This window comes from Poecilia reticulata, chromosome 15 (genome assembly GCF_904066995.2).
Source record: "Poecilia reticulata chromosome 15, P_reticulata-male-v2, whole genome shotgun sequence".
NCBI classification, from domain to species: Eukaryota; Metazoa; Chordata; class Actinopteri; order Cyprinodontiformes; family Poeciliidae; genus Poecilia; species Poecilia reticulata.
The window spans coordinates 1702128-1717629 of NC_088844.1; positions in this window are offsets into that span (position 1 = coordinate 1702128).

Here is a 15502-nt window from a genome sequence, read left to right on the forward strand (position 1 = left end):
AAACGTCGCTACATAAGCTTTGAATATAAACCAGACGCCCTTAATACTCAAATCGATCAGTGTGGACTCACGAAGTCATTGTGATCTGCCCACTTCTGTGCTTCTAACACAAGCAAAATAAAAACCGCACCTTCCCAGGTGGAAAAATATCTCACATAATGCCGGTATATGACTATATATCACATATAAAGATACGAAAGAAATTACATGATAATTAAAAACACCACAGCAATTTATGCTTTAGCGTTTTGTGGGCGTACAAACATTTAGCTTCCCGTATAAATCCAGAAAAATCCAGTTCCATCAAGCTAGCTAGTACGGAATCAGAGCCACAACGAAATATCCCACAGCAATTAAACTTTTAAAATCGACCAACTTTCTCAAACAACACATTAAATCTAACAGCTGTAAGCAGTTACAATAATATTCTAATCAAATTAAAAATTAAAATTCTATATTTTATGGAGAAAACACAAACACGTCTTACCTTGACCGTAGCAGACTCGGAAGCAGAGAGTGCCAGAAAGTTCCAGAAGCTTCAGCGGCTTGGGAATTCATGTCAGCCAATCAGAGATTGGCATTTTCCAGCGTCTATGACGTGTCCTACAGCTGACCAGTCAGCTTAGCAAAACAACAATTTTAAAAAATGCAACAAAAAAGCTTTTTTGAGACTGTCAACACAGCTGGCTGGCAGATTTAGCACCTAATGTCACAGGCGTAGAAACAAGATGTTAGGTGTCAGCCAATCAGAGATTGGCATTTTCCAGCGACCATGACATACTCTTCTGTTGACCGGTCAGCTTTGCTAAACAACAAATGTTAAAAAAGCAACAACAATAGTTAAAATGCTTATTTTAAAAAAGACTGAGCAAGGCAGTCCACTAACCTGAGGGGAAAAATAGCTGAAATGCTTATTTAACCCTTTAGTGCATGAATTTGATCATGCACTAATGAATTGTGATCATTTGTGTCAGTATTTTTTCCCAATGTTTTATTTTTGTTTTCTTGACGCATAAAAAAGGAAGGAAATATTTTTTGTAAAAAAAAAAAGAAAAAATGGATTTTATTATATTTTTTTGATGATTAATTGTAATTTTCTCCAAATAAAAAGTTGTTATTTCAAAAATGCATCAGTAGTATTGTTCTTTAGGGGTTATATGATGTAACAATATTTTTTTTACCTGCAGGAGTTTTCTTCAGCAGAAGAAAGAACCAATCAGCATGCTTTTTTGTCTGCCAGCAATATTGGATTTTTAAAAATTTTTTCTTGCATTTGCAGGTGATGGCAAGTGATTGATATTGTATTTTATGATGCATTAGTGTCCACTTCAGTGGTCTGTGTGCATTGACAGCAAAAATAGCTAAAATTCTCATTTTAAGAAAGACTGATGTAAATGTACATCACTACCCTGAGAGAAAAAAATAGCTATAATGCTCATTTTTTTAAAAATGAGGTAAATGTACTGCCTTGCTTGAAGCAGTCCTACCTGAGAGAAAAAATAGCTATAATGCTCATTTTTTAAAATGAGTAAATGTACTGCTTGCTTCGCAATCAGTCCACTAACCTGAGAGGAAAAAATAGCTATAATGCCATTTTTTAAAAATAGGTAAATGAACTCCTTGTTCGCAAGTCACTAAGAAAAAATTAATTCTTTTTTAAAATAGTAAATGACTTTGCTTGCAAGCATCCACATAGTAGATTTAAAAAATGCTAACTTGAGGTCATACTATTAGCTATTTTTTTAAAATGAGGTAAATGTACTGCCTTGCTTCGCAAATCAGTCCACTAACCTGAGAGAAAAGAAGAACTAAAATGCTCATTGTAGGAAAGACTGATGTAAATGTACATCACACTATGGTGTGCACTAAGCTGAGTAATTTTTCAAAAATCTATATAAAACACTGGGGATAGGTTTCAAAAACCTATATTAAACACTGAGGAGGAGCGTCAGTTGGTCATGTCCCATCACTTTGCTCTGAAGCACCTGGACAGAAAACCGTAAGCCCTAGAGAAATTTTGAAAACATTTTACCGGAGCAGACATGCGGTGCTATTTCCTGACCAACTTTCATACCAATAGAGCGATTTTTATAGGCATGAGAGCGATTTCAAAATGATTTTGGGGTCATAATTCCACCCTGTTTCTCACTCTAAAAAAGCGGCAGTTGGTGTCAGTTACACTCTAGGGTTCGGCAGTTGGAAATTTCGCTCGTTTTTCGCTTTTTACGTCGCCGTTGTAAGTCCGATCCCCTATAAAAGTAATAGCTCCCTTCTCGGCATCGAGCCGCACGATTTGATACCACTTTTGTGGGTGGGCACGCAGCGGTACGAGCCGCATTAACGGTGATGGAAGAATAATAAATAATACTAGAAAATTCCTGCAGAAATTTTAAAGGGGCATGCCAAAGTGTGCCCGTCGGCTTTGACGCAGCGTTATGATGTTAAAAATTAGCATTAATGCTAAAGAAAGCTGCAACGTAGTCAATAACCTGTGGAGAGGCAGAAGCATGTTGACTAAGCTGTACTTGTACCATTCATTATGTTAAAATTGATGCATAAGCTAAAATTAGCCAATATGCTAATGTTAGCTTAAATGCTGGCAGTAGCATGTGGAGCAACAGGACCATGTTGTTTTAATTTTACTACTCCATTCAGTATACTAAACATGTCTAATTAATGAGAAAATTTGCTAAAAGCTAGCTATAGGTAAAAGTGCAGCTAGTACACGAAGGATAGACTTTTATTTTTTTCTAGTTCATTGGTAACACTAGCAGAATACTATTGTAATTTTCTCCAAATAAAAGTTTTATTTCAAAAATGCATCAGTAGTATTGTTCTTTAGGGGTTATATGATGTAACAATATTTTTTTTACCTGCAGGAGTTTTCTTCAGCAGAAGAAAGAACCAATCAGCATGCTTTTTTGTCTGCCAGCAATATTGGATTTTTAAAAAATTTTTCTTGCATTTGCAGGTGATGGCAAGTGATTGATATTGTATTTTATGATGCATTAGTGTCCACTTCAGTGGTCTGTGTGCATTGACAGCAAAAATAGCTAAAATTCTCATTTTAAGAAAGACTGATGTAAATGTACATCACTACCCTGAGAGAAAAAAATAGCTATAATGCTCATTTTTTTTAAAAATGAGGTAAATGTACTGCCTTGCTTCGCAAGGCAGTCCACTACCCTGAGAGAAAAAATAGCTATAATGCTCATTTTTTTAAAAATGAGGTAAATGTACTGCCTTGCTTCGCAAATCAGTCCACTAACCTGAGAGGAAAAAATAGCTATAATGCTCATTTTTTTAAAAATGAGGTAAATGAACTGCCTTGCTTCGCAAGGCAGTCCACTACCCTGAGAGAAAAAAATAGCTATAATGCTCATTTTTTTTTAAAAATGAGGTAAATGTACTGCCTTGCTTCGCAAGGCAGTCCACTACCCTGAGAGAAAAAAATAGCTATAATGCTCATTTTTTTAAAAATGAGGTAAATGTACTGCCTTCCACTAACCTGAGAGAAAAAATAGCTATAATGCTCATTTTTTTAAAAATGAGGTAAATGTACTGCCTTGCTTCGCAAATCAGTCCACTAACCTGAGAGGAAAAAAGAACTAAAATGCTCATTGTAGGAAAGACTGATGTAAATGTACATCACACTATGGTGTGCACTAAGCTGAGTAATTTTTCAAAAATCTATATAAAACACTGGGGAGGAGCGTCAGTTGGTCATGTCCCATCACTTTGCTCTGAAGCACCTGGACAGAAAACCGTAAGCCCTAGAGAATTTTGAAAACTTTTACCGGAGCAGACATGCGGTGCTATTTCCTGACCAACTTTATACCAATAGAGCGATTTTTATAGGCATGAGAGCGATTTCAAAATTATTTTGGGGTCATAATTCCACCCTGTTTCTCACTCTAAAAAAGGGCAGTTGGTTTCAGTTACACTCTAGGGTTCGGCAGTTGGAATTTCGCTCGTTTTTCGCTTTTTACGTCGCCGTTGTAAGTCCGATCCCCTATAAAGTAATAGCTCCCTTCTCGGCATCGAGCCGCACGATTTGATACCACTTTGTGGGTGGGCACGCAGCGGTACGAGCCGCATTAACGGTGATGGAAGAATAATAAATATACTAGAAAATTCCTGCAGATATTTTAAGGGGCATGCCAAAGTGTGCCCGTCGGCTTTGACGCAGCGTTATGATGTTAAAAATTAGCATTATGCTAAGAAAGCTGCAACGTAGTCAATAACCTGTGGAGAGGCAGAAGCATGTTGACTAAGCTGTACTTGTACCATTCATTATGTTAAAATTGATGATAAGCTAAAATTAGCCAATATGCTAATGTTAGCTTAAATGCTGGCAGTAGCATGTGGAGCAAAAGGACCATGTTGTTTGTAATTTTACTACTCCATTCAGTATACTAACATGTCTAATTAATGAGAAAATTTGCTAAAAGTAGCTATAGGTAAAAGTGCTAGTACACTAGTACACGAGAGGAACATGCAGACTTTATTTTGAAACTTTCGGTAAACTTCATTTTAACTACCACACCAATTCATTGTGTTACAGTAGTTTGTTTAAACCAGTCACATAAAGGCCAAAAAGTAATGACCTGATGTGAAAAATGTCAAGGCTTTTATTTTTGAAACTTTCAGTAAGCTTTATTTACAATAGCTTTACAATAGCTTTTTTATTTACAGTGGATTACACACTAATCCAATGTGTAACTGTGGTTTGGTTAATCCAGCTAATAATGCCCATAGAGCAAGCAGATCTAAGAGCCAGCTCATCACTATGTGCTATTTGAGAGTTCCGCCATGTTGTAGTTCTGACCTTCAGTCATTGTAATTCTAAAGAGCAGCTCAACTATCGTGTGAGTGAGACACAAAGGGATAAACAGATTCTAACGGTTTGAGCAGTTAGTTTATCTGAACAAAGCAGTCCAAACATCTCCATCCTATACAGGATCTTTTAGAGTGATCCGAAAACCGTGTGAAGCATGTAGTCAAGGGGGCTCAAATGCTAATGTTTGTGCTAATGTTAATGAACTGCCTTGCTGCGCAGGCAGTTCACTATCCTGAGAACAAATAACATAAAAAAGGCTAATATTATTGCACCGCCTTCGGCGGTGCACTAACACTAGAGGAGTAGGCAGACTTTTAATTTGAAACTTTCAGTAAGCTTCATTTTAATGACCACGCTAATTCAATGTGCAACTCTGGTTTGTTTAAACCAGTCCCATAAAGCCCAAAAGACCAATAACCTGATGTGAAAAATGTCAGGGCTTTTATTTTGAAATTTTCAGTAAGCTTCATTTTAAATAGACACACTAATCCATTGTGTAACAGTGGTTTGGTTAATCCACCAATATAATGGCCAAAACAGCAAGTAGCTCTACAGTCCAGCTCAGCCTCCTCTGTAATAACTGAATGATCCGCCATGTTGTAGTTCTGACCTTCTGCTCTGCCCTCTGTATTAAGGTGTTCATGTTTAGAACTACAGAGACCTTGTAGGCCAAACCAGCAGTTACCATAGCGATCAAGCCTCTGCCAACTGCTGTGTGTGTGTGAGAGACACTTCATGTAACTTTGAGAACACCCAGTCACTTTTAATGAAAAAAGCAGTCTGAACGACCCTTCCCGTTCGGGAACCGTTATGCCGATCCAAAATCCGTTTGAAGCATATGAGAGGGCTACTTGTCGTCTCTGATAGTCCCGTGATTCATATCTGTAGGTTATCACAATAATTGCACTGATGAGAGAAAAATGGTGTGTGGTGAGCTCAGTAATTTTTCAAAACCTATATTAAACACTGAGGAGGAGCGTCAGTTGGTCATGTCCCGTCACTTTGCTCTGAAGCACCTGGACAGAAAACCGTAAGCCCTAGAGAAATTTCGAAAACATTTTACCGGAGCAGACATGCGGTGCTATTTCCTGACCAACTTTCATACAATAGCACAAGTTTTACGGCCATGAGAGCGATTTCAAAATTATTTTTGGGTCAAAATTACACTCTGTTTCTCATCTAAAAAGCGGCAGTTGGTTTCATTACACTCTAACGTTTCGGCAGTTGGAAATTTCGCTCGTTTTTCGCTTTTTACGTCGCTGTCGTAACTCCGATCCCCTATAAAAGTAATAGCTCCCTTCTCGGCATCGAGCCGCACGATTTGATACCACTTTTGTGGGTGGCCACGCAGCGGTACGAGCCGCATTAACGGTGACGGAAGAATAAATATATAATAATAATAATAAAGAGGCGTTCTATTAGGTGTAGAACAATAGGTGCCTGCCATGCAATGCATGGAGGCAGTACTGACTTGCTTCGCAAGTCAGTACTGCTCTCCTTATGCATTGCTATGGCATGCCCCTAACTAGAAAATTCCTGCAGAAATTTTAAAGGGGCATGCCAAAGTGTGCCCGTCGGCTTTGAGCCAGCGTTACGATGCTAAAAATTAGCATTAATGCTAAAGAAAGCTGCAATGTAGTCACTAACCTGTGGAGAGGCAGAAGCATGTGGACTAAGCCCTACCTGCACCATAAATATGTTAAAATGAATGCATATGCTAAATAAATGCTAATATTAGCCTGAAGAATGCACATCACTCACATGTTGTCCATCATTGACTTACTCCATTCAGCAGTAGTTCTAAATGCCAGCTCAGCCCTGCTCTGTAATATTGAACACTGCATCTGTCATTCAAGTTAGACACAGGTGGAGACAAAATTATCTCTTAATTCCTTTTGAAATCAATAAAATATTTGTAAATGTATTTATCAGTGAATATGGTCATGTATAAAGGTATGTTAATGGACTTCATGACTGTGACAAAAATTTTAATAAAAAAAACCACACAAACAGGTCACAGTTTAAAAATATATATATATTGAGCTAAAGATTTCTACAAACTTTTACAGGTGAAGATTACAGTGAACAAAAATTACAACATTTAAAGAATACAACAAATTAAATTGAAATTGGATGCCTCTGCAATAAAAATATTTTGCTATCTTTTTATTTTACATGTGTCCTGTCCGGCCTTGTGGCACTCAGGGTTGTTTTCTGAGTGTCAAGATGAGACCCAACAGTTTTACTTTCACAAGCGAAACATTATGGCTTCTGCCATAATGTTTCGCTTGTTATAAATATGAAACTATTAAACATATACATATATGAAAAAGTATTTGAAACAATAAAAAAAATGTTTTACGTCTCTTTTTAAGCTACTTGATTTGATTAATTTCTATTTTCAGACATCCAATCTAATTTTACATATTGATGTTTCTCCAGTATAAATGAAACTATTTAAATATATACATACATGAAAAACTATTTGAAACAATATAAAAAACTGCTTCTTCTCCAAAGCTCTTTATTTGGCCAAGTAGTTCTTCGGCATCCAATCTGGAGTGACACATCACGGACTCTGTAGTAAAAAAACAAAAAAAAGACGAAACAAAAAAAGACAAAAAAACAAATTAATATACATGACATTTTTAAACATCTATTGATTTATGAATGATAAAGTAAAAATGAAACTTTGTTTAAACAAAGGTTCAGATGATTAACATAGATAACAAGGTCACCCAAGAAAAAAAGAGCAGACACACTGGATTCCTCCTATCAAAACTACATATACAACATCATTAATCTCAAGTTAAAATAAACAAAATCTGCAAATATATTAGCCTTAATTAGTCATGTACTTATCTGGTCAGATTGCACCACCTGGGACATCTAAAGAAACAAGAACTCCATCTTCTCCTCAGATTGGGTGAGTGTCCAAGCCCATGAGGTAGGCGAGAGTGTCTTGGACTAAAAATACACAGTCATTCCATCAATAGACAGGCATCATCAACAACAACGAAAAAAGTAACTACTTTTGAGGTTGCTACAATTTAGATACATTTGCTACATTTCATGGGCCTAACCTCCAGGTCTCATTTCCTCTCTCTCTTCTTGGGCAGCCTCCATAGGATCATTTTGCTTGAAACTATCTGCAAAACAACCTGCTAAAACAGACTAAAACTGGGAGAAAAAGGGTTAACTCCACCAAAACCAGACAAATTCTCACGATGTGGAGGGAGTCTAACAGGACAAATGTGAGTTTAACTTTTGTTCTGCTAGAGAAGTGAAGGTAACCACTAGGAGGCTGCAGCAGTATAGAGTGCAGTGTGATTGGGGAGCGATGAAAAAAGGAGAGCTTTAATTAAATGACGCAAATAGTGACGAATAAAAAAGGAGTTTCACAAAAAATTATCAAAGAAGGGCAACAGGTACTCTAACTGGATTAGAAAAATAAGGAAAAGGTGGGCCACATTGAAGACCTATTTAAAATTATTTTTATTTCAAAACAGAACAGAATATAAATGTAGTAGCTGATTGTTTTATCTACTTCTCCCTGGTGAAATATTTCCAGCAACTCCTCTGACAGAGAATCGATGAGTGTTTCAAGATCAGCCACTTTCGTATTCTCAAAGCTCAAACTTTCATGTGCACATACAAACCCTATTACGAAGCCTCCTTCTATGGAACTAAATAAGTACTGAAAAGATCACAAAGTGTACAAGAATATTTGTAAGCCTACAGCAAAATCCACAAGCATACACCATAATTCACAAATGTGCACAATGAATAAACATATATCAAACCCACTGCAACAATGATTAAGAAAATCCACAATGCCTTCTGATTGTCACATGTACGAAGGAAACAGATAAAGTGACATTAAAAATGAAGTGAGATCTTAACATTTTCTCCAAAAAGAATCCCATGTTATGAATTCAGGGTTAAGATGTACAGTGCTTACAAAGTAATTATACCCCTTGAATTGTTCCATACTGAGACATTACAACCACAAATATATTCATCGGAATGTAATATGAAAGACCAAACTGAATCCCTCTTATGATGAGTGAGACCGTTTGATTCAGTGCTCCCTCACTCAGACACAGGTCACCGGAGAACACCCTACCGTGCCTTTTTTCAAAAAGGGGGAACCGGATGGTGTGATCCGAATAAGCCTCCCTGGCAAGGTCTATTTGGGGGTCCTGGAGAGGAGGCTCTGTCGGATAGTCACCAGGGCGAAAACCACACTGGGAGTATGGAGCACCGGGCCCTATTTTAGAGGCTGTTAGGTTCCTGTGTGACCGGTAGCAGGGTCTGGTGTGCATTGCCAGCAGAGTCAGACTCGTTTACTTGGTGGAGTCCCAACTCTCAGCAGAAATGAACCAAACTTACTGTCAACAATGCAGACCAAACTCTGGCAACAGTCACACAGAAACCTTACAACCCGTATCAAAAGACGTTGGATGCCATACTCCCAGAGAACCCCCCCACAAGGTTCCCAGAGGGACACTCTCAAATGCCTACTCCAAGTCCACAAAACACATGTAGATTGTTTGGACAAACCCCCATGCATTCTCCAGGACTTTACAGACCCTCCTTTCCAGGACCCCAGAAAAGACTACCAGGGAAAAATCAACAGTGTTGTCTTGTGGATCAAAAGCGACCCATTGGCATGTTTAGCTGTAGAAAAAATATCTTAACCCTGGTGCGATAGTAACTCCTCTTGTCCTACGGGTCAAAAATGACCCACCCTAACAAAAGCCCATAAATAAAACAAATTGATACAATTTTAAATCCAAAATTTATTTTGCATGATGACACAATCTGTTATTTATTAATTCAATTAAGTTTATTTTTTTTTATCATGTAAAATTGTCTTTGAACAGCATTACACCTTTTTTCTTTTTACCACAAACCAATGTCATAAGTTTTCTTTTACACAGTAAAGATTTATTATCGAAATTATTAAATCTGAAGTTATTACTTCTGGATTAATTATAATGAAAGGGAAAAGTCAAATTTGGATTTTTTTGTCAACAGTTCACTCTTTTATAATTTATAATGTTGAAGGACGTTTTATGAGAGAAGTATTTTCAATTGATGTCCTAAACTATATAAAAGAATGAACTGTTGACAAAAAGTTAGATTGTTGACTTTTTACCTTTCAGTATAGTTAATTCAGAAGTAATTACTTCACATTATTAATTCTAATAATAAACCTTTACAGTGTAAAAGAAACCTTATGGCAGCTGGTTGGTCGTAAAAGAAAGTTTAATACTGTTGGTTGTCTTTTTATGTTGTGTACAAAAAAACACACTATAAAATGAATTAAACTTAATTTAATTGATAACAGATTGTTTATCATGCAAAATAGATTTTGGATATCAAATTCAAGTTGCTTTATTTTGGGGCTTTTTTACCCATTTTTTGACCCGCTTTTTGACCCATAGGACAAGGGGAGTAAACAGAATGTTACGATCGCACCAGGGTTAAATACTAGTTTCCCCCACTGTATTTTTACATTTGTGGTTGTAATGTGATAAAATATGAAAAACTTCAAGGACATGACTACTTTTGCAACCACTGTAGAGCAGCTTATACTAAAGTCAACACACAATATATAGGATTGTGGTAACTGTAGTAAGTCTGCAAGACACCCGACTGGACACAGTATTCTGGATGGGAGATGTAAATGTGATCAAGAAGAGTGCGTTTTTCTGTAGTTGGATCAGAGATAAGTTGAATAAAGCCTTTTGCTCTGAACAACTCATTGATGGATTTTTTACCAGGAGGAATAAGGTCCTCATTAAAGTCTCCTAATATAACAGTGGGCTTAATATCATTGAATTCAGGCCATCCAAGAGGTTTTGAAGATTTCTTAAAATGTTCCAAGATCATAACTTGGTGGCCTGTAAACGGTCGCGATGAGGGCTGTGATTGGGGAGTCCACTTTGACAACGTTGAACTCAAGATCTGTAACCTCGTTAAAGAATCTCCGTTCCTGCGGTTGGAGAAGACTCCGGCAGTAAGTCGCTACTCCCGCACCCTCTTTGGTAGCAATGTCGACTCTGTTTGAGTAGGAGACATGTCTGTTCCGTGAAAAGAAACAATAGCCCTCCAGTTGGCAAGAAGCTGGAACAGAAGATCCAAATAAATGAGTCTCCGTTAGGCATAAGATATCTGCCAACATGAGTTCATGATGTTGTTTCATGTCCTCAGAGTGACAGACAAGACCTTCGACATTGTGGTGGACAATTGTTAAAGTTGGACCCTGATGACCCGACTGAAAATTCAAGAGTGGTCTGGTGTGCAAGAACGATGCTGATCTCATTGATTCCATAGCTGCTCTGATGTTTTCATCAGCGTAGATCTTACCTTCATCGAAATCAATGATTTTAAGTCCTTCAAGAGAAGTTGTGCGACTGAGGGCCACATATGCCATTCCGGGTTCAAAAATCCGCTTCAAGGAAATTACCGCAGACTTCATGGTCATCCCTTGCACTTTGTGTGCTGTACATCCAAAGGCCAACTTCATTGGAAATTGCCGTCGTACCACTCCCCTTACGCTAGTCTGTTCCTCAAATCTTTCAATGTAAACAATGCCGTCTGGTTTACCTCGAATCTTTTTTGTGTGTCCAGCTGTGGGATTATCCAGTTTGAGTCCAATTAACTTTACACTAGTCGCTCCATCTTTGGTACTGGTAACAATATCAGCAATGGTGCCAAATGTTCCATTTACAAGACCATCCTCTACATCCAAATTTCTTATAATCATTACCCTAAAACCCAAACCAGCCTGTATGCTGTTAGACAAGTCTCGTTTGTTACCCGCTATGCAACAGCCCAAGTTAATCATGTTTCCCGTCTTTGTAACCCTTTTGTAGTCCTCTGCCGGAATGTCAACTGTTACTGCACCTAAAGAGGCCACAACTGCTGCGTTATGGGTGTCCACCTGTTTGTTTGTAGCAAAAATATGTAGGACATCCATTGGACACTCTTTGGGGTCAGTAACAGCTTGGATCAAAAGAGCCCTGTCATCCTCACTGAGCAAATCCTTTTTACCTTTAACTCTAATCCGGTTCAGGAGCTCTGCAAATGCCCTGTCGTCTTTCTGCCGCATGATTTCCGTTAGGCTGACCATCTGGAAATTCTCATTCCAGATATCAAGCATGCCATCCTCAGTGACACAAAGAGGTTTTGCTCGTCCAAGGGGTGGCAACTGGAAGAAGTCTCCCACGGCCAAAACCGAAACCCCCCCCATAAACCTTGTGTTTCCCTTGATTTGTTGAAATCTCCAGTGAACATATGCAAGTAGGTCTTTGGAGACCATGGAGATTTCGTCAATGATTAAGATTTCCACATTGGAAAGAACTGCCCGCACTTCATCCAATGAATTTCCAAGTCCCTTGTACGGTGGTTTTAAACTCTTGGGCAGTTTCAAGATGGAATGTAAAGTCTTCCCCGATATGTTGTACGCTGCAGTACCAGTAAAAGCTGTGAGGAGCACAGTGGGCTTGGACATGTCACCAATATCAAGAAGTCTAGGAAGCTGGCGCAAGAGCTTGGTTGCCTCCTGGTAAACACATTTGATGACATGAGATTTGCCACAGCCAGCTCCTCCCGTCAAGAAATAAAAGAATGGTTCTGGGTCGTCACCCCAGACGCGCTTCTGGCACCAATCACGAATGGCGTAAAACACAGACGCTTGAGTCTCATTTAAACTCCTGTACATTTGTCTGATGAAATCAGGGCTCAATTTAGGAGCTTCAATTTTTGGCATGTCTCCACTGTTGACATCAATTTCATAATCTGGAATAGGGTCTTGTTCTTCTTCCTCCTCCATTGGTGGTCTTTCAGCAGCGCATTCCAAACGGTCCAACTCAACCTCAGGTGCAAAAGTGTTCCAAGCGTTACGAACCGGGCCTTGCTTTTTCAGTTCTTCCATAATCTTGTCAATTTTCTTACCTTGCCCTTCATACCTTTTGCGGTTGAAATCCACATACCGTTTTACCTGATACCTACCTCGGGAACCATTGTTGTAAAAGGCTTCGTAGGTTGTGTGTTCCTCGTTTCTAAGGTCCTCATCTCTTCTGTGTGGAAAATACAACTTCAGAAGTCGTCTGTAAAACTTTTCGGGGGTTTTTTTCTCAGAGAAACGAGTAAATCTAATGACTGCAGGTTTGCCCATAGTTCTTTTCTGGATGTATCCTGCATCATTAAGGAGGGGAATTGCATTTGGCCCTTCAATTTGATTACCATATAAAATCCTGTATTCTGACGCAAATTCTGCCAGGCACATGTGTTCAAATTCCAGCGTTTGTGGTCTGTTGAGATATTTTTCTGGCAATCCTGTCATCCAAACATTCTCCTCATCTGGGGACATGTTCACAAGTTTACTCATTGGAAGGCTCATTTTCATTCCGTCTTCATCTGTTTGAAGAAAAAGGACACTGCGCGAGGACTTTTTGAGCGGTAGGCTACAAGTGCGCGCAACTGATTCTTGAGCACTTACCTCTCTCTGTTTTGAATAAGCCTGCATGATTTTTTTCATTTCATCCCTTTGGCTGACATTGGCCGTCTTTAAATCATCAACAACAGACTTCAGGAACTGTGCCATTTCGTGTTCCGGCTTGGCTATGTACGACATCATGTACTCAATACAGCTATACTCATCAAGCACATACTGAATGTCCATGTTGGCGTTCCATGCACGTAGGAGATCAGGGTTGTATGCATTCACCCAGCTGTCTTTAGGATCACGTTTCATCATTACCACCATTCCAGAAGTCAGAGCATCAACATGGCCATTGTACTCCACTTTGGTCATGTTACAAGCATGGAGTAACTCTTCTAAATCTCTGAAAGATGATTTCTCATCCTTTAGTAAATCCCTTATTGGCTTCAGTTTCTTTTTAGCCTCTCTTTGTAGGTTTGAGACAAATTTTGATCTGGATTTTTTGGACTTTCTCCTACCTTTTTGCTTTTCTAGCTTTGGTTTTTCATCGTCATTTTCCAGATCAAAGTCAATTACAGGGACAGTAACTCTGGTGCGTTCCATTGGTAATTTGGGGAATCCAAATCGGCATTCAACATTACCTTTTTTGCATGACTTTGAGTGCTTTTTGCTGTGCATTTGAACCTCTGATACAATTTTGTGGAGCTCGGGATCCTTTGTCTCCTCAGGCAACTGACAAGATATGTAACGATCTATGAACTTTATCACTTCATCGCAACATGAGGGGTCTTCCATTTCAGGTGTGTCCTTAATCCATATCACAGCATGTATATGGGGTGAACCCCTTGCCTGAAATTCCACGCGATAAAAGTAATCCTCAACTGGTCCAATGGGTTGTGCAGGGGAAAGAATGAGGTCTCTAAACAGCGCATCCACCCTCTTTTCAAACATGCGCATGACTGTGACGGGGTTGCTTCTAAGAATGTCACACTTTGCATTCCAGTCAAGCTCAGAAAAACTTACCTGCTCTCCATGTTGACCTTTGATGGCCTCAATGACCTCTGGCCATCTCATTTCAGCAGCAGAGAACGTGCAAAAGAAAGTGGGCTTTCCAAGTTGCCTCACCATGGCGTGCAAATCACGTAATCCTTTCTCCCAATAAGCAGGAGTTCCTCGTAACGGCTGCATGAAACGAGTGGCTTCTTTATTCTGGATCAGTTTTTCCAATTCTTCTTTGTCCTTTAGCATTTTGCTGGAAATGTTTTTTCCGTCTTTGGTGCTTGGTTTCCCTTTCCTTGTCTGAATGGACATACTATCATTGGCAATATGAGTTTCTGTAACAAACTGAGCAAAGAAAAGGTAACTCTGGTCTTTCGCAAACCGACTATCTATTGAGAAGAGACGTGCATTGAAATACATACTTGGAGAAAGTTTAACACGGCGGGATTCATCTAACGTGTTTACTCCAGTTGGGAAATGCACAGGATACGCCTTGGCTTCAAGTCTCGGAACACTGAAGAAGGAGATGGGCTTGTTCCCCTGGGCCGGCGCAATGCTAAAAATTCCTTCTCCATAAGACAGCACTTCCTGTGCTATGTCAGGAGGCTGCATGCAAGTGTCCAAGATCAGACCAGGTCGAAGTGCCTGATGCTCTGCCCCTATGTGGTCAGGTTGCTGGTCTGCTGCTGCATCCATTTCAGTCTCCTCTGCTTTCGTATCTAAGTCCTCGACTGGCTGATCCTCTTGGAAACCCTCAAATGTGGCACTTTCATTTATACTTACCTCTTTGTAATCTGGATGAGTCTCTTTAAGCTTGCGCAGTCCAGCTAACACATTTTTCATGTTGACCGTGTAAAAGTATTGATGGCCTTTGTACTTGGTTTTCCTCTTCAGCTTCACCTGTAAAAGCTGGGCTTCCGCACGGGGCCTCGGAAGACTGTTGACAACAGTTTCCATGTCAGAAGGAACACAGACAACTGCTCCATGTATTGCCCTTTGCTGTCCCTTGGGCAAGGAAACAATTTTTGCAAAAGGTAGAATTTTTGCAATTAATTGCCTTTCAAGTACATTCAATTCCGCAAGCTCTGGGGGAACAGGAGCTAAATCAAGGTTATTGGCAGCAGCAATCGATGGCATCTTTCCCCTGCTTAGATGGCTGTCACACGTGTAGCAGATCCACTCCCCTGTCCTCTCTTCGGGTACAGAAC